This window comes from Bufo bufo, chromosome 11 (assembly GCF_905171765.1).
Source record: "Bufo bufo chromosome 11, aBufBuf1.1, whole genome shotgun sequence".
Lineage (NCBI taxonomy): Eukaryota > Metazoa > Chordata > Amphibia > Anura > Bufonidae > Bufo > Bufo bufo.
Window position 1 is genome coordinate 49,338,275 of NC_053399.1, and position 20,271 is coordinate 49,358,545.

Genomic DNA, 20,271 nt, shown 5'->3' on the forward strand with positions numbered 1-20,271 from the left:
CCACTCCAGTTTTGAAAAGCATGTGGGGAAGTGGATGTAATTAGCTAGGTTAATGAGTTTCACTCCAGATTTACCAATTTAACTCTTTAAAAAGTCGCTAAAGTAAAGAACCCACTCCAGTAGGGGAATATACAAACTGGAGGAACATATCTAGACAAAAGTTAGGTTTCACAATGCACCAAATTTAACAAATAATATTTGACATTTAATAAATTTGTTGCAAAGTATGCCAAAACAAACTCAAGCCAAGCTGACTTCAAATATTACCCTCATGATAAATTAACACAGTAATGTATTTCCATGCTTCCAGTTATTCAGACTGAAGTATATTGGCTCTTATTTTCCAGCCATTTAGTAGAGACCCAGCAGAGCTATAGGGAGAAGGGCTTGATATATTTAGAAAAAATGTGGGGGATTCAGTCAGCACAACCCTGTATGCAGGTGCACATCGCTATGGCGAAATACACATACAAAAGTAAAAACACAAATGCAATAGCACTCTGCAACCAGCACTCTGCCCTGCCTCTATGCTGGATGTTGAATGAGGCATTGGTGTACGTTTTGGCCAAAGCGTAACAAGCCACTCACCACGTCAAGGTCGCCTCTATGAGTGGTCCCTAACACTAGTACCTACCTGTTATTTTGTGTGGCTATCATGGCCCATAACAGGTAGGTACTAGTGTTAGGGATCACTCAGAGGCGACCTTGACGTGGTGAGTGGCTTGTTACGCTTTGGCCAAAATGTACATCAATGCCTCATTCAACATCCAGCATGGAGGCAGGGCAGAGTGCTGGTTGCAGAGTGCTATTGCATTTGTGTTTTTACTTGATATATTTAGGCCAGTATAGCTTGGTGACATTTGTGTCAGTCACACTGATCACATTGGTTGCATGAGTAGGTACCACAGGAGAGTGATGTTTTCCCTCCTATAATATTATGATGCATGGAGAATGGGCACAGGGTACTTTTGGCTTGAACCCATATGGCAAACAGATGTAATGTTTTAGATATGACAAGTTTTGCTGTTGCTGTGTTGCTACATTGTATCTGATATCCCAACAATTTAGCTCTGGCCACAGTCAAACTGAAAGGGATCAGAGTACCATAGGATCCTCCCGTGGACCTAGGACTCATAAAACCAGAGTGGACCCCAATAGTCAAGGATAAGTAAAAAAAATTGGCTTCCTTTGGAGGCAATCACTTGTCACCAGGGTCTAATTAGTTAATTCAAAACCTATTAGACTTTATTGATGATTGTTGGACTCGAGAATCATTTCCTCTTTTGGGACGATGGAACCCCAGTGGCTCTAACCAATAAAGCCAATGTAATGAAGCTCCAAATAAGTTCTTCGATGTCATTTTTTTTATTGCAGCCTTCAAGTAGTATAATCTAAAAATATGGCATTATGCCAAAATAAGGTTGTGTAGCACAGGCAGCAATCTTACTCAGATCTTAGTGTCTTAGTTATCCTAAAGGCGCCTCTGTCCCACCAGTATTATAAATGACTCAGGTTAGCCACCACAGTGGCTCAGTGGTTAGCACTGGGGTCCTAGGTTCAAATCCAACCATGGACAACATTTGCATGGAGTTTGTATGTTCTCCTCCAGGTTCTTCGGTTTCCTCCCACACTTCAAAGACATACTAAACCTTACTAGACCTTAGATTGTGAGCTCCACTGGGGACAGTGTGATTGCCTCAGACCCCTCTCACTCCATCTTCCAGCCTATGCCTTCAGGAGTGAGATACCGTTCAGTGGCTACTAAAACTTCCAGGCACAGGAACAGCTTTTTCCCTCAGGCAGTTGCCTTGCTTAATGCAGAACCACGCTAAAGCTGCTATGACTTGGAAGCATTACAGCATAGAACTGAAAACGAACACTAATCCCTGTTTATTTCCACTAAAACTCACATACTGTCCTTGTCCTGCACTATCCATACTGTCTGTGCTTGTCCTGCACTATCCATACTGTCTGTCCTTGTCCTGCACCATCCATACTGTCTGTCCCTGTCCTGCACCATCCATAGTGTCTGTCCTTGTACTGTTTTGTTTGTGTCTGTCAAGCAACTGCCAAGTCATATTCCTTGTAAGTGCAAACTTATTTGGCCAAATAAATTGATTCTGATTCTGATGCCAATGCCTGTAAAGCGCTGCTGAATATGTCAGCGCTATATAGGTGCGTAAAATAAAAAAAAAGTACAGAATGTGCATTGTAAAGGGTGAAATCTCTAGTGGAAATCTGCATACAAATGCTGTGGATTTACAAAATCTCATCCACTTTGCTGGTTTTGGAATACTTTGTGGACTCCCCTTGTTCCCTTGACATCTTGTCTGGCCCCATCAATCTTGTGCCTGCACCATTGCTCTGAGTAGTGGTGGAGTGCAGATGCCGAATGTGCATGTGCCACTACACTTCAGGCACACCCAAAAAAACTATGTGTAGCAGCACCCTTTTTTTCACAGGGGATTAGATAACAAGCATACTTCTTTCCAAAAACCTCAGTTCAATGAGCTGAGTAGCAATACCAAAGACATCCCATAGACAGGTGTTGAATTGTTTCTGGATCTTTTTTTATCCTATACCACCCTTCGATGAGATGAAGACCACAATGCTAAAGTTTGTAAGGATGCCTATTCAGAAACATTTGTACAGAGTAAAAAGGTATTTTGATTACAGGCGTTAATAGCATATGTATGTTACTTTATAAATGTCTGATAAGTGGTGGGGTCCCACCTCTCATGGCTTCTGGAAAATGGCTTATAGCAGCCAAGAGAAGAAGGAGAGGAAGAAAAGAACAAGCCGTGCATGTGCGTTATGCTCACTATTGTAGTTTATGGAGCGGATTAGGAGATGCAGACAGAGAAGAGCCTGCACAATTTGGACACCTCTTGACCCAAACATGACCATAACCATGAGATGATTAAAATAGCTTTATTGATAACCTTGGTGAAAATGTGTTTCAGAGTATATATACTCCTTTTTCAAGTCAGGTTTGAGAGTGCGGAAGGACAGTTGAGCCTCCTGACTGGTGGTCTAACCCACTCTGTATACCCCGTACCGGAGGGTTGGCCACCCCATGGTCTGAGAATTTGAGGACATCGGCAGCACAGACCTGCTGTATCCACAACACGCACTAGTGTTATGTCTACACATAGAGAGGAGCACAATCATTCAACATCTTTCTTCAAATACCAGACATACTACCCTATAAGCGCCTTTCCCTTTCTGTGTTCGCCACAAATTATTGTAGTCAATGGGAGTTACAAAAAAGCACATACGTACTTCATGGCCTCTCTATTCAAACTCCTCATCACTGAGGTCAGAAGGGTAAGGAGGAAGGGGTGGCTCCAGAGATAGTGGGGGTCCCAGTGGGATTGCCCCTAGCAATTAGACATTTATCACCTATGCTTTAAATGTCAATTTTAGGAAAACCCTTTTAATGTGGCCCTAATACCCTTTATAGTCTGGTCCATAGTATATAGTGCACAAGTTAACAGAATAGTGCTCGTAGTTTGGGCGGCAGTCTAAGTGTTGCTTTCTATACTCTGATTTAGATTCTTTACATTCTGCTGCTTCCTTCATTCTGGTAGCGTTCACACATTCCTGACCGTCACTTACTCAGATGTCCAAAATAGACACATCAATATCTGCTGTCATGTGGTAGAACACACAAGTCGCATGTTAACGTAGCCTCTATATGTTGTCATGCTTCATAATATAAATTCTGGACGCTGAAAAATATGCACTACTATAATTATGACAAGACCAATGTCAGGGGACATCACCCTTGCAGCCGCACCTGATAGGACAACTGATGCGGACACAGCAAGACTTATTTTTGCAGACTATTATCCCTTCAAGAAGCTTGAATCTTTGTGGAGATCAGCAATGAAATCTGTCAGAGAACGTCAGGGTTGCTGCGCTTGAGGATATAGTCTAATTACAGAGTCTACCACCCCCTAGGACGGTTTTATGTTTTATTGTAGAACATTGAATCGCTTTTGATTTTTCTGATATTCCTCAACAAAAGCAAAAAAAAGAAAAGAAATGAAACTAAATTGATTTGAATGCATTAATATTCAATCCTGCAGCAGGATGCTATCACTGGCGCATTTCGTAGGGAAATGTGATGTTGGTGCGAGGTGTTGGATTGCATCACGCATAGTACTTTCAGTTAACACTGGTCTCGTCATACCACACAGGTAACTTTTTCCACTGTGAGCTTGTGCACATAGTCCAGTACTTTTTCCTATAGTGTGCAAGCACGGCCACCGCTGTAGGATTGCAGGGAGGTCGAAACTAGAGATGAACCAAGTTCACAAAAATTTGATTCGGCTGCTTTGCCGAATTTCCCAAAGAAATTTGCTTCGTGACGAATTACTTTGTCACGAAGCACATTTCTTTGTAAGTAGTGGGCACAATGACGGGCAACGCCTGTCATTGAACCCGTCAGATGCCGTGTTCATTGCTGATCATAACATCTGAGATTAAAAAATGAGGGCTTTCAGGGGTTAATCGTTAAAAAAAAAATATAATAATATCCAATAGAATAATGAGCGGGCACTAATACACCTGGCAACCAAATTGACATATGCAGAAAATATTTATTAAATCCCCATAAAATACAAGTAATAAAATTTATAAGAACAATGTAGCAATAATATACAACATTACAGTCACATATATTGTGGTAGATATGATCGATACTATATTCGATAAAAGTATATTCGATAAAAATATTCGATAGATTGAATGGTAGAAAATTAAATGTTGGAATATTCGATACCACTCAATAGTGTCGATAAATTCAATAATATATATCACACCAGAGACTTCAAGTATTGTCCAGATCTTATATATGTGTCACTACCAGAGCTTTGAGACGTTCTCACAGCTCTGTTTCTCCACCCCTGTGATGATGTCACTACTAGAGCTTGGAGGAGCTCTCACTGCTCTGTTTCTCCGCCCCTGTGATGAGCTCTTTACTTTCTGTTTCCTTCCTCCCAGCTGTTTCTCCTGCGTTTGATTTCCCTGCCTTTAAATCACCCCTCCTCCTTTTGTAGTGTGTGGATTATATTTCTCTTTTGAGTTGTAGCTCTTGCTTGAGTATCTTCCCTTGTATGCTATCCTTTCTCTGGACCTGTGTTCTGCTGCAGCAAGTAATCCGGTTATTGCCAGCCTGTCTTTGGATCCGTCTTCACTGCGGCTGCAGCTCCTTCAGCTAAGTGTGCAGACATTGTAGTGTATCTGTGTGTTTTCTGACTGGATCCGAGGCGACCACGGTTCCCTCCATATACTGAGCAGGGCACCGGTGGCCGTGCCCCTTCCACTATTGTAGGGGTTACAGTGGTCATCAGTCTCAGGTACGCGGGCATGCCTCGTTCCACCATTTGGATCCGGGCATGGGCTTAGCAGCATAGGGAGAACTTTGAGGGTCTGACAGGGGTCACCCTTTATCCTCCCTAGTTTGGGTCCGGTCAGTAGCTCTATTTTCTGTGCATGCTCTTGTTGCTCACATACAGCCGTGACATTATAATCCACCAAAACCGTCTTTTTTGACATGGATCCGCTTTCTGGCCTGGTTGACCGCATGCAGGGTCTTTCTTTTGGAGGTAGCGGATCTCAGTCAATCTATGACTCAGCTTCAAGCATTGGGCTCTGCTCCGGCCCATGGAGTCTGTTGCGAGCCAAAGGTCTCACTTCTGGAAACGTTCTACGGGGGCAGTGAGAGTTTTGTTCGCTTCAGAGAGGCATGCAAACTCCATTTTTGCTTGTGTCCCCATTCCTCTGGTAATCAGGAGCAGAGGGTGAGGATTGTCATCTCCCTGCTCAGGGGTAATGCTCAGACTTGGGCTTTTTCGCTGCCATCAGGGGATCCCTCCCTTCGATCCGTGGAAGGATTTTTTGTGGCCCTGGGGCAGATATATGATGACCCGGATCGTGTTGCTCTGGCCGAATCTAACTTACGTTTTTTATGCCAGTGCAAACTGTCTGCGGAGCTTTATTGTTCTGAATTTCGGAGATGGGCAGCTGATTCAGGTTGGAATGATGCTGCACTCCGGAGTCAGTTCTGTCATGGTCTCTCAGAGAGATTGAAAGATGCGTTTGCTTTCCATGAGAGACCAACGTCCTTAGAGTCTGCCATATCATTGGCGGTACGCCTTGACAGGCATCTAAGAGAAAGAAACGAGACCTCTCTGTCCAGCCATTGTCAGTCTAGGTGCGGACTCATTCAGTGTGCAGGGGCCTCATCCTGTCTCAGTCCCCTCTGAGGAGGAGCCCATGCAGCTAGGTCGACTTGCCCCTGATAAAAGAGGATTTAGTCCTCAGAGTATGGTGTGTTTTTGTTGTGGGGGCATAGGTCATTTGGCAAATGTTTGTCCGTCTAGGAGATTCTTGAACTGTACTAAGAGCGATAATAAGAGAAAAACCTCAAAAGGTAAATCATCAAACTCTGCTTCATCTGCTACCTTGGGCAAAGTTGATGTAGGAATTGATGCTTTTCCTCTGACCTGCAGTTCCCGTTTTCTCCTGTCTGCCAGGGTGGCGCTAGAGAGCAAAGTCATTTCTTGTGAGATTTTTGTTGATAGTGGAGCGGCCGTCAATCTTATTGACACTCAATTTGTAGCCATGCATGGTTTTCAGGTTTGCACATTAGAAAAGGATATACCTGTTTTCGCTATTGACTCTGCTCCACTCTCACAGAGAGTTCTCTGAAGGGCATTGTTCACAATATCCGGTTAGCTGTAGGTGACCCTCATGTGGAGGATATATCTTGTTTTGTCCTTAACGGATTGCCTTCTCCTCTAGTTTTGGGGTTACCCTGGCTCACTAGACATAACCCCACTATTGATTGGCAAGGAAGGCAAATAAATGAGTGGAGTGACTTTTGTAGAGAGAATTGTCTTACAGCGACTTTTGCAGAGGTGTCTACTAAAACTGTGCCATCATTTCTCTCTGATTTCTCGGACGTGTTTTCCGAGAGCGGTGTTCAGGAGCTACCTCCTCACCGGGAGTTTGACTGTCCCATTAACCTCATTCCCGGCGCCAAGCTGCCAAAAGCTCGCCACTACAATCTCTCACAACCGGAAAGAATCGCAATGCAAACCTATATCTCCGAGAGTCTCGATAAGGGGCATATTCGTCCCTCAAAATCACCTGTTGCCGCTGGTTGTTTTTTTTGTTAAAAAAAAAGATGGCTCTCTGAGACCTTGCCTAGATTTTAGGGAGCTGAACCGTATCACGATTCGCGATCCCTATCCCCTTCCTCTGATCCCGGACCTCTTCAACCAAATTGTTGGGGCCAAGGTTTTTTCCAAATTGGATTTGAGAGGCGCGTACAACCTGGTCAGGGTCAGAGAGGGGGATGAATGGAAAACGGCCTTTAATACCCCTAACGGGCATTTCGAGAATCTCGTTATGCCTTTCGGCCTGATGAATGCTCCGGCCGTCTTTCAGCATTTTGTTAACAGTATTTTCTACCATTTAATGGGGAAATTTGTATTGGTGTGTAGCAGCACCCTTTTTTTCACAGGGGATTAGATAACAAGCATACTTCTTTCCAAAAACCTCAGTTCAATGAGCTGAGTAGCAATACCAAAGACATCCCATAGACAGGTGTTGAATTGTTTCTGGATCTTTTTTTATCCTATACCACCCTTCGATGAGATGAAGACCACAATGCTAAAGTTTGTAAGGATGCCTATTCAGAAACATTTGTACAGAGTAAAAAGGTATTTTGATTACAGGCGTTAATAGCATATGTATGTTACTTTATAAATGTCTGATAAGTGGTGGGGTCCCACCTCTCATGGCTTCTGGAAAATGGCTTATAGCAGCCAAGAGAAGAAGGAGAGGAAGAAAAGAACAAGCCGTGCATGTGCGTTATGCTCACTATTGTAGTTTATGGAGCGGATTAGGAGATGCAGACAGAGAAGAGCCTGCACAATTTGGACACCTCTTGACCCAAACATGACCATAACCATGAGATGATTAAAATAGCTTTATTGATAACCTTGGTGAAAATGTGTTTCAGAGTATATATACTCCTTTTTCAAGTCAGGTTTGAGAGTGCGGAAGGACAGTTGAGCCTCCTGACTGGTGGTCTAACCCACTCTGTATACCCCGTACCGGAGGGTTGGCCACCCCATGGTCTGAGAATTTGAGGACATCGGCAGCACAGACCTGCTGTATCCACAACACGCACTAGTGTTATGTCTACACATAGAGAGGAGCACAATCATTCAACATCTTTCTTCAAATACCAGACATACTACCCTATAAGCGCCTTTCCCTTTCTGTGTTCGCCACAAATTATTGTAGTCAATGGGAGTTACAAAAAAGCACATACGTACTTCATGGCCTCTCTATTCAAACTCCTCATCACTGAGGTCAGAAGGGTAAGGAGGAAGGGGTGGCTCCAGAGATAGTGGGGGTCCCAGTGGGATTGCCCCTAGCAATTAGACATTTATCACCTATGCTTTAAATGTCAATTTTAGGAAAACCCTTTTAATGTGGCCCTAATACCCTTTATAGTCTGGTCCATAGTATATAGTGCACAAGTTAACAGAATAGTGCTCGTAGTTTGGGCGGCAGTCTAAGTGTTGCTTTCTATACTCTGCTTTAGATTCTTTACATTCTGCTGCTTCCTTCATTCTGGTAGCGTTCACACATTCCTGACCGTCACTTACTCAGATGTCCAAAATAGACACATCAATATCTGCTGTCATGTGGTAGAACACACAAGTCGCATGTTAACGTAGCCTCTATATGTTGTCATGCTTCATAATATAAATTCTGGACGCTGAAAAATATGCACTACTATAATTATGACAAGACCAATGTCAGGGGACATCACCCTTGCAGCCGCACCTGATAGGACAACTGATGCGGACACAGCAAGACTTATTTTTGCAGACTATTATCCCTTCAAGAAGCTTGAATCTTTGTGGAGATCAGCAATGAAATCTGTCAGAGAACGTCAGGGTTGCTGCGCTTGAGGATATAGTCTAATTACAGAGTCTACCACCCCCTAGGACGGTTTTATGTTTTATTGTAGAACATTGAATCGCTTTTGATTTTTCTGATATTCCTCAACAAAAGCAAAAAAAAGAAAAGAAATGAAACTAAATTGATTTGAATGCATTAATATTCAATCCTGCAGCAGGATGCTATCACTGGCGCATTTCGTAGGGAAATGTGATGTTGGTGCGAGGTGTTGGATTGCATCACGCATAGTACTTTCAGTTAACACTGGTCTCGTCATACCACACAGGTAACTTTTTCCACTGTGAGCTTGTGCACATAGTCCAGTACTTTTTCCTATAGTGTGCAAGCACGGCCACCGCTGTAGGATTGCAGGGAGGTCGAAACTAGAGATGAACCAAGTTCACAAAAATTTGATTCGGCTGCTTTGCCGAATTTCCCAAAGAAATTTGCTTCGTGACGAATTACTTTGTCACGAAGCACATTTCTTTGTAAGTAGTGGGCACAATGACGGGCAACGCCTGTCATTGAACCCGTCAGATGCCGTGTTCATTGCTGATCATAACATCTGAGATTAAAAAATGAGGGCTTTCAGGGGTTAATCGTTAAAAAAAAAATATAATAATATCCAATAGAATAATGAGCGGGCACTAATACACCTGGCAACCAAATTGACATATGCAGAAAATATTTATTAAATCCCCATAAAATACAAGTAATAAAATTTATAAGAACAATGTAGCAATAATATACAACATTACAGTCACATATATTGTGGTAGATATGATCGATACTATATTCGATAAAAGTATATTCGATAAAAATATTCGATAGATTGAATGGTAGAAAATTAAATGTTGGAATATTCGATACCACTCAATAGTGTCGATAAATTCAATAATATATATCACACCAGAGACTTCAAGTATTGTCCAGATCTTATATATGTGTCACTACCAGAGCTTTGAGACGTTCTCACAGCTCTGTTTCTCCACCCCTGTGATGATGTCACTACTAGAGCTTGGAGGAGCTCTCACTGCTCTGTTTCTCCGCCCCTGTGATGAGCTCTTTACTTTCTGTTTCCTTCCTCCCAGCTGTTTCTCCTGCGTTTGATTTCCCTGCCTTTAAATCACCCCTCCTCCTTTTGTAGTGTGTGGATTATATTTCTCTTTTGAGTTGTAGCTCTTGCTTGAGTATCTTCCCTTGTATGCTATCCTTTCTCTGGACCTGTGTTCTGCTGCAGCAAGTAATCCGGTTATTGCCAGCCTGTCTTTGGATCCGTCTTCACTGCGGCTGCAGCTCCTTCAGCTAAGTGTGCAGACATTGTAGTGTATCTGTGTGTTTTCTGACTGGATCCGAGGCGACCACGGTTCCCTCCATATACTGAGCAGGGCACCGGTGGCCGTGCCCCTTCCACTATTGTAGGGGTTACAGTGGTCATCAGTCTCAGGTACGCGGGCATGCCTCGTTCCACCATTTGGATCCGGGCATGGGCTTAGCAGCATAGGGAGAACTTTGAGGGTCTGACAGGGGTCACCCTTTATCCTCCCTAGTTTGGGTCCGGTCAGTAGCTCTATTTTCTGTGCATGCTCTTGTTGCTCACATACAGCCGTGACATTATAATCCACCAAAACCGTCTTTTTTGACATGGATCCGCTTTCTGGCCTGGTTGACCGCATGCAGGGTCTTTCTTTTGGAGGTAGCGGATCTCAGTCAATCTATGACTCAGCTTCAAGCATTGGGCTCTGCTCCGGCCCATGGAGTCTGTTGCGAGCCAAAGGTCTCACTTCTGGAAACGTTCTACGGGGGCAGTGAGAGTTTTGTTCGCTTCAGAGAGGCATGCAAACTCCATTTTTGCTTGTGTCCCCATTCCTCTGGTAATCAGGAGCAGAGGGTGAGGATTGTCATCTCCCTGCTCAGGGGTAATGCTCAGACTTGGGCTTTTTCGCTGCCATCAGGGGATCCCTCCCTTCGATCCGTGGAAGGATTTTTTGTGGCCCTGGGGCAGATATATGATGACCCGGATCGTGTTGCTCTGGCCGAATCTAACTTACGTTTTTTATGCCAGTGCAAACTGTCTGCGGAGCTTTATTGTTCTGAATTTCGGAGATGGGCAGCTGATTCAGGTTGGAATGATGCTGCACTCCGGAGTCAGTTCTGTCATGGTCTCTCAGAGAGATTGAAAGATGCGTTTGCTTTCCATGAGAGACCAACGTCCTTAGAGTCTGCCATATCATTGGCGGTACGCCTTGACAGGCATCTAAGAGAAAGAAACGAGACCTCTCTGTCCAGCCATTGTCAGTCTAGGTGCGGACTCATTCAGTGTGCAGGGGCCTCATCCTGTCTCAGTCCCCTCTGAGGAGGAGCCCATGCAGCTAGGTCGACTTGCCCCTGATAAAAGAGGATTTAGTCCTCAGAGTATGGTGTGTTTTTGTTGTGGGGGCATAGGTCATTTGGCAAATGTTTGTCCGTCTAGGAGATTCTTGAACTGTACTAAGAGCGATAATAAGAGAAAAACCTCAAAAGGTAAATCATCAAACTCTGCTTCATCTGCTACCTTGGGCAAAGTTGATGTAGGAATTGATGCTTTTCCTCTGACCTGCAGTTCCCGTTTTCTCCTGTCTGCCAGGGTGGCGCTAGAGAGCAAAGTCATTTCTTGTGAGATTTTTGTTGATAGTGGAGCGGCCGTCAATCTTATTGACACTCAATTTGTAGCCATGCATGGTTTTCAGGTTTGCACATTAGAAAAGGATATACCTGTTTTCGCTATTGACTCTGCTCCACTCTCACAGAGAGTTCTCTGAAGGGCATTGTTCACAATATCCGGTTAGCTGTAGGTGACCCTCATGTGGAGGATATATCTTGTTTTGTCCTTAACGGATTGCCTTCTCCTCTAGTTTTGGGGTTACCCTGGCTCACTAGACATAACCCCACTATTGATTGGCAAGGAAGGCAAATAAATGAGTGGAGTGACTTTTGTAGAGAGAATTGTCTTACAGCGACTTTTGCAGAGGTGTCTACTAAAACTGTGCCATCATTTCTCTCTGATTTCTCGGACGTGTTTTCCGAGAGCGGTGTTCAGGAGCTACCTCCTCACCGGGAGTTTGACTGTCCCATTAACCTCATTCCCGGCGCCAAGCTGCCAAAAGCTCGCCACTACAATCTCTCACAACCGGAAAGAATCGCAATGCAAACCTATATCTCCGAGAGTCTCGATAAGGGGCATATTCGTCCCTCAAAATCACCTGTTGCCGCTGGTTGTTTTTTTTGTTAAAAAAAAAGATGGCTCTCTGAGACCTTGCCTAGATTTTAGGGAGCTGAACCGTATCACGATTCGCGATCCCTATCCCCTTCCTCTGATCCCGGACCTCTTCAACCAAATTGTTGGGGCCAAGGTTTTTTCCAAATTGGATTTGAGAGGCGCGTACAACCTGGTCAGGGTCAGAGAGGGGGATGAATGGAAAACGGCCTTTAATACCCCTAACGGGCATTTCGAGAATCTCGTTATGCCTTTCGGCCTGATGAATGCTCCGGCCGTCTTTCAGCATTTTGTTAACAGTATTTTCTACCATTTAATGGGGAAATTTGTATTGGTGTATCTTGATGATATTTTGATTTTTTCCCCTGATGTTCAGACCCATCAGGATCATCTTTTTCAGGTTCTGCAGATTCTGCGGGCAAATAAATTGTACGCCAAGCTGGAGAAATGTCTTTTTATGGTATCGGAGATTCAATTTCTGGGTTTTCTCCTCTCTGCTTCTGGTCTTCGCATGGATCCGGAGAAGGTCCGTGCTGTACTTGAGTGGGAGCTTCCTGAGAATCAGAAGGCATTGATGCGCTTTCTGGGTTTTGCGAACTATTACAGAAAGTTCATTTTGAATTATTCCTCTGTTGTCAAACCCCTCACTGACATGACAAAAAAGGGGGCGGATTTTTCCTCTTGGTCGGAGGAGGCGCTTGCAGATTTTTCTAAGATTAAAGAGAGTTTTGCATCTGCTCCCGTCTTGGTGCATCCCGATGTTTCCTTACCTTTTATTGTTGAGGTGGATGCTTCCGAGGTGGGTGTGGGTGCGGTTTTGTCCCAGGGCCCTTCTCCTGCCAAATGGCGACCCTGTGCCTTTTTCTCTAAAAAACTCTCCCCGGCATAGAAAAACTATGATGTGGGAGATAGGGAGTTGTTGGCCATCAAGTTGGCTTTCGAGGAATGGCGCCATTGGTTGGAGGGGGCCAGGCACCCTATCACCGTTTTTACCGACCATAAGAATCTGGCATACTTGGAGTCGGCCAGGCGTATAAATCCGAGACAGGCCAGATGGTCTCTGTTCTTCTCCAGATTCAATTTTGTCGTTACATTCCGCCCTGGGATCAAAAATGTGAAGGCTGATGCTCTCTCTCGCTGTTTTCCGGGAGGAGGAAACTCCGAGGACCCGGGTCCCATTTTGGCGGAGGGGGTAGTTGTTTCTGCTCTATATTCTGATTTGGAGGCCGAGGTCCAGGCTGCCCAGACTGAGGCACCTGCCCGTTGTCCTTCTGGGAAGTTGTTTGTGCCTCCTGAGCTACGTCACAAACTCTTCAAGGAGCATCATTATACTGTTCTTGCTGGTCACCCCGGGAGTAGAGCCACGGTAGATCTCATTGCTCTGAGATTTTGGTGGCCGGCTCTTCGTAAGTCGGTGGAGGGTTTTGTGGCTGCTTGTGAGACGTGCGCTCGCGCTAAGGTCCCTCGTTCGCGGCCTTCAGGTTCCCTTCTCCCGTTACCCATACCTTCCCGTCCTTGGACACACCTGTCCATGGACTTTATCACGGATCTTCCTCGTTCCTCAGGGAAGTCGGTTATCCTGGTGGTGGTGGACCGTTTTAGCAAGATGGCTCATTTCGTACCTTTCCCTGGTTTACCCAATGCTAAAACGTTGGCGCAAGCTTTTGTCGACCATATTGTTAAATTGCATGGCATTCCCTCTGATATTGTTTCCGATAGAGGCACGCAGTTTGTGTCCAGGTTCTGGAAGGCTTTCTGTTCTCGCCTGGGGGTTCGGCTGTCCTTCTCTTCTGCTTTTCATCCGCAGTCGAATGGTCAGACTGAGCGCCTCAATCAGAATCTGGAGACATATTTGCGCTGTTTTGTGGCAGAGAACCAGGAGGATTGGTGTTCATTTCTCCCTCTTGCTGAGTTTGCTCTGAACAACCGTCGTCAGGAATCTTCTGATAAGTCACCATTCTTTGGTGGATATGGGTTCCATCCGCAGTTTGGGACATTCTCGGGAGGGGCTCTTTCTGGTTTACCTGAGGAGGAGAGATTTTCCTCGTCTTTGTCTACCATTTGGCAAAAGATTCTGAGTAATCTTAGAAAGATGAGTGAGAAGTATAAGCGTGTGGCTGATAAGAGACGTGTGCCTGGTCCGGACCTGAATGTGGGTGATCTGGTGTGGTTGTCTACAAGAAATATTAAACTGAAGGTTCCCTCCTGGAAATTGGGTCCCAAGTTTATTGGGCCTTATAAAATCTTGTCAGTCATCAATCCTGTTGCCTTCCGTCTTGATCTTCCACGGGTTTGGAAGATACATAATGTATTTCACAGATCTCTTAAAACCATATGTCCAGCCCACGGTACCCTCCTCTTTGCCGCCTCCTCCTCCGATTTTGGTTGATGGCAATCTGGAGTTTGAGGTTTCCAGAATTGTGGACTCTCGCATTGTCCGCGGTTCTCTTCAGTACCTCGTTCATTGGAAGGGTTATGGTCCTGAGGAGAGGATGTGGGTTCCGGTGTAGGACATTAAAGCTACTCGCCTCATCAGGGCATTTCATAGGGCTCATCCTGAGAAGGTGGGTCCTGGGTGTCCGGAGTCCACCTGTAGGGGGGAGGGTACTGTCACTACCAGAGCTTTGAGACGTTCTCACAGCTCTGTTTCTCCACCCCTGATGATGATGTCACTACTAGAGCTTGGAGGAGTTCTCACTGCTCTGTTTCTCCACCCCTGTGATGAGCTCTTTACTTTCTGTTTCCTTCCTCCCAGCTGTTTCTCCTGCGTTTAATTTCCCTGCCTTTAAATCACCCCTCCTCCTTTTGTAGTGTGTGGATTATATTTCTCTTTTGAGTTGTAGCTCTTGCTTGAGTATCTTCCCTTGTATGCCATCCTTTCTCTGGACCTGTGTTCTGCTGCAGCAAGTACTCCGGATATTGCCAGCCTGTCTTTGGATCCGTCTTCACTGCGGCTGCAGCTCCTTCAGCTAAGTGTGCAGACATTGTAGTGTATCTGTGTGTTTTCTGACTGGATCCGAGGCGACCACGGTTCCCTCCATTTACTGAGCAGGGCACCGGTGGCCGTGCCCGTTCCACTATTGTAGGGGTTACAGTGGTCATCAGTCTCAGGTACGCGGGCATGCCTCGTTCCACCATTTGGATCCGGGCATGGGCTTAGCAGCATAGGGAGAGCTTTGAGGGTCTGACAGGGGTCACCCTTTATCCTCCCTAGTTTGGGTCCGGTCAGTAGCTCTATTTTCTGTGCATGCTCTTGTTGCTCACATACAGCCGTGACAATATGCTGTTATTTGGGAAAGAGAAGGTATTTTCTTCTAGAGCTCTATCCCAATTTGGGAAACTGAATGTCACTGAAAATGTTGTAGGTGTATTCACTGGGAGCGCAATATGTTCATAAAGTGTCCACAGGAATCCTGATAATGTGAAAAGTCTCTTATAGCATATCCTTTTAAGGTCCATATAAGCTTTGAATCGAAGAATAAATCGATATTTGGCTTACTGTCTAGCGTCTGCTGTCTCCCTATTGCTTCAATGGAGCTTTAAATATTTGCCGGCTTATTCAGTCGCTCCATACAGCAAGCTGGTTTAGATTTCGCAGAACAGAGTGGCAACTCCCGCGATCTTTGGAACTCCCGCAAAATCTAAACCAGCTTGCTGTATGGAGCGACTGAATAAGCCGGCAAATATTTAAAGCTCCATTGAAGCAATAGGGAGACAGCAGACGCTAGACGGTAAGCCAAATATCGATTTATTCTTCGATTCAAAGCTTATATCGACCTTAAAAGGATATGCTATAAGAGACTTTTCACATTATCTGGTTTCCTGTGGACACTTTATGAACATGTTGCGCTCCCAGTGAATACACCTACAACATTTTCAGTGACATTCAGTTTCCCAAATTGGGATAGAGCTCTAGAAGATAATACCCCCTCTTTCCCAAATAACAGCATATATAAGATCTGGACAATATTTGAAGTTTCTGGTGTGATATATATTATTGAATTTATCGACACTATTGAGTGGTATCGAATATTCTATCGAATATTCCAACATTGAATTTTCTGCCATTCAATCTATCGAATATTTATATCGAATATACTTTTATCGAATATAGTATCGATTATATCTACCACAATATATGTGACTGTAATGTTGTATATTATTGCTACATTGTTCTTATAAATTTTATTACTTGTATTTTATGGGGATTTAATAAATATTTTCTGCATATGTCAATTTGGTTGCCAGGTGTATGAGTTCTCGCTCATTATTCTATTGTTACATTTGCCTTTTAAGAGAGGGTGGGGTGATTCCCTCTATATGAGCTTGTAGCACCATACCATAACTACTTGCTAGTGAGCCACCACAACCTACCACTATTTTTCTGATATAATAATATCCATTTCAGCGCAAAGAGGCCTCTGCAGTCATCTTGATTGAAGATCCCACACAAAATCTTGCGAGGTGCATGATGACATCATCACGCTGGCCAATGTGGTGACGTCATACATGACCGTGTACGAGATTTTGCTCAGGATCATCAATCAAGGTGGCCGTGGCGGTCTCTTTGCGCTCAAATGGATAAGGGGAGTATGATTTTTTTTTTTTACTGGCATTTCGGTTAAAACGGATTCGTTACCATGAAGCACGAGAAAATTCGGCTTCACGATGAATTGAATTTTCCCTGAAATACGGATCGAAGTCCACTTCAGATACTTCGATTCACTCAACACTAGTCATAACCCCTGGATACAAGCAGTGTATAATGGGATGGAAAACTTAACCAAGCCAACAAAGTAGGCAATATGGACAATCACAATACATTAGTAAGTGCCTTGTAGTAACTTTATCTACATGATAAATGCCATTTTTTGAAGTGAGACAACCCCTTTAAGTCTACTTTGATACATATTTTGAAATCTAATAGGAGACATGATAGATGAGACTGATGGGATAGCTTTGCAGTGCCAGCATTGAGTGAGGGCACGTCTTGCCTGCAGACATACCTAACATGACAGCGACTGGACGTGATACTGCAGTGCTCTCTGAATTATAATGCAGTGGCTGCTCCGCTCCGCAGCTAGAATGGATCACCGTATGTGCCGCACATTAACTCCCTTTCATTCTGTGTGCCAGAAAAGGAGTTACATTGTAAAGCTACTTGGCTAATCTGCCATGTGTCTTGTTATTCAATCAAAATTCACAATCAGTGTAACTACCGGCATGAAATGTAATTCATAGCAGTTCATCCCTTCCCCCTTGCAGCTTATACATTATTCAGGGCACAATCACAGAGATGCAGAGAGTAGAAACTGCAGAGTCACTTTACTGGATAGAAGAACGCTAAACAGCCTGCAACATCTTGTTTATGCATTATATATATATATATATATACACACTATCCATACTATATTATATGTGGCTACTAAGTTTTGGAGGGTCGGCTCTGCTATACTGTTGTAATGGGATGTCAACACTTAAAACATTTTTTATGGATATTATGTTTTCATTTGCAGTGTTTTAAAAAGGTCATTTGACTGAAATGCCACAAAAGTACGAATTGCCTTGAAAACCTCAAAGAAAAATAAGCACTGGTTTGTTTCAACTGCGAAGTGCTGAAGTCCATTTCTGCTATATGGTAATTTACTCACCATTAAAGGGAGTCTGTCACCAGGAAATTCACGGATAAACCAGACACAATGCCTTGTGGGGCGAGCTCAGCTGAATGTAATGGTACCTTTCACTTCATCTATTGCTTTAGGGCTCATGCACACGAGCGTAAGGGCTCAGTGCCAGTTTTGCAGACCATAAACGGCCAGTCTGCAATATACGGCCGCTGGCCGAGTGCACTCTGTGGCGCGGATGTGGACCCATTGACTTGAGTGGGTCCGCAATCCGCAAGATACGACCGAAGATAGGAATTCACCTATCTTTTGTGGTGCTTTTTCGGGCTTTCTGGTCCGTGCCTCCGCACTGCAAATGATGGAACATGTTCAATCTTTGGCCATATGTTGACTTGATTTGAATGGTCTGCATTCGCAAATGGAGTGCACATGGTCAGTGCCCGTGCATTGTGGACCGTATTTGCAGTCCGCAGCACGGGCACTGAGCCATTACTCTTGTGGGCATGAGCACTTATTCTGGAGAAAAAGTCCTTTTAATCCATATTCATATGCGCAGTTAAGCGCACAAAGAGTGGGCACAAGCCATTCTATGCAACTTTGCTCCTCCTGCTTGGTCTACAAGCCCCTTCCATCTCGTTCCTGCCCTACTGCGCAAGTGCTGACATTTGGAAGCATGATTGAGATTGCTGGCTGAGCATTAGCAATCTTCAGATGACTGGCCTTGTCAACCACCAAGGAATAGGAGGGGCTGAGCGAGCAGAGGAAGGGAACATCATTGCACCATGGGGAATAGGCTCACCGGCCACCAACTGTGCTCAGAACAACTCATTTGCATTTGTGTTAAAACAACTTTTTTTGTTGATTGAAGCAATGGTGATTATATCTATTTATCATTAAGTTTTCAGGAACAAAAAAATAGGGAAATGTAAAAATGACAGACAGAAAACGATCATGGCACAACCATGCGCCATATACTCTTAGGGCTCGTTCACATGAACGTGTGCTGCCCGTTGCCGTATTGCGGATCCGCAATACACGGGCACTGTTCCGTGTGCATTCCGCATCACGGATGCGGACCCATTCACTTCAATAGGTCTGGAAATCCGGAGATGCGGAACGGAAGCACGGAACGGAACACTACTGAAGCACTACTGAGTGCTTTCTGGGGTTTCGTTCCGTGCCTCCGCACTGCAAAAAGATAGAACATGCTCTATCTTTTTGCGGAACGGAGGGATTGCGGACCCATTCAAGTGAATGGGTCTGCGATCCCCATGTGCCTGACCCACGGACAGTGCCCGTGCATTGCGGATCGCAATTTGCGGTCCACAGCACGGGCACGGGCTTCACACAGTTAGTGCTCGTTCACACTAACGTATTTTGCGTTCCGCATATAGGCCATTTTATGCGTTCTGCATACGGAACCATTAATTTCATTGGGTCCACAAAAGATGTGGACAGCACTCTGTGTGCTGTCCGCATTCGTTGCTCCGTTCTGTGGCCCCACAAAAATTGAGTCCTGTCCTATTCTTGTCCGTTTTGATAGGCCTCCTGTTCCGTTCCGCAAATTGCGGAAGGCACCCTGGCGCCATCCGTGTTTTGCGGATCCGCAATTTGTGGACCGCAAAAAAATGGCACGGTCGTGTGAACGAACCCTTAGTCACAGCCTGTATCCACTCATTTTGCTACAAGTCATTACAGTTTCAATTTATTCTGCTTTTCTTTATAGGAATCAAAGGGACAAGCAATCAGCCATGCAGAGTGAATCACCTACAGCGAGCTCAGCACAAGGGAGCATTTTAGGGAAAATATCCTAAAGGGCATCTGTGTTTGTATAATTGATAAGCTGGTAAGGAAAAAATTCTTATGACATTTTCCTGCAGCCTTATAGCAGAAACACGTCTATGTCATCCAGTAAGTGGATAATAAGAAGCACAAATAAAGTAAAGAGGTTTGTTATTCAGTATCATAGGACGTGATTTGCATCAAAGCTATGGGGTATTTTTGGGCAAAGATGTTACACTGCAGTAGGTGGTTTAAACACCCATTTATAAAATGAGGTTGAAACCCATGTGGTGGGTAGAGGTATGCCCAATCCCATGTGAGTTTCTCTTCTTTTTTTTTTTCGACCCCAAAGAAGAAAAACTGATATAAAAACAATGTTGCATTTTCTAGAACATATGCTTTTAATAATAAAGTGATGCAAAAACCATTGTGAAACTAAATATACTGAAAATGCAGTTGTACCACATTTTCCCCAGTTTGGTAGTGTTATGCAGCTTCATGGCAAACTTTTAATACATGCATTGCCAATCAGATCAGTGGGTATCCAACATCTGTTTTCTCCCCACCATCCATAAGAAAGTACTGGATTCTAGGCACATCTGGTGGCATCTATTCCTAGAA

The 20,271-nt window shown here is 44.3% G+C and overlaps 1 protein-coding gene across 1 annotated transcript in view; it reads right to left on the bottom strand.

Moving 5' to 3' along the window:
• Positions 1–20,271, bottom strand: part of RYR3 (ryanodine receptor 3) — a 734,312-nt gene that overhangs the window by 580,052 nt on the left and 133,989 nt on the right. The gene's annotated exons all lie outside the window — the stretch shown is intronic.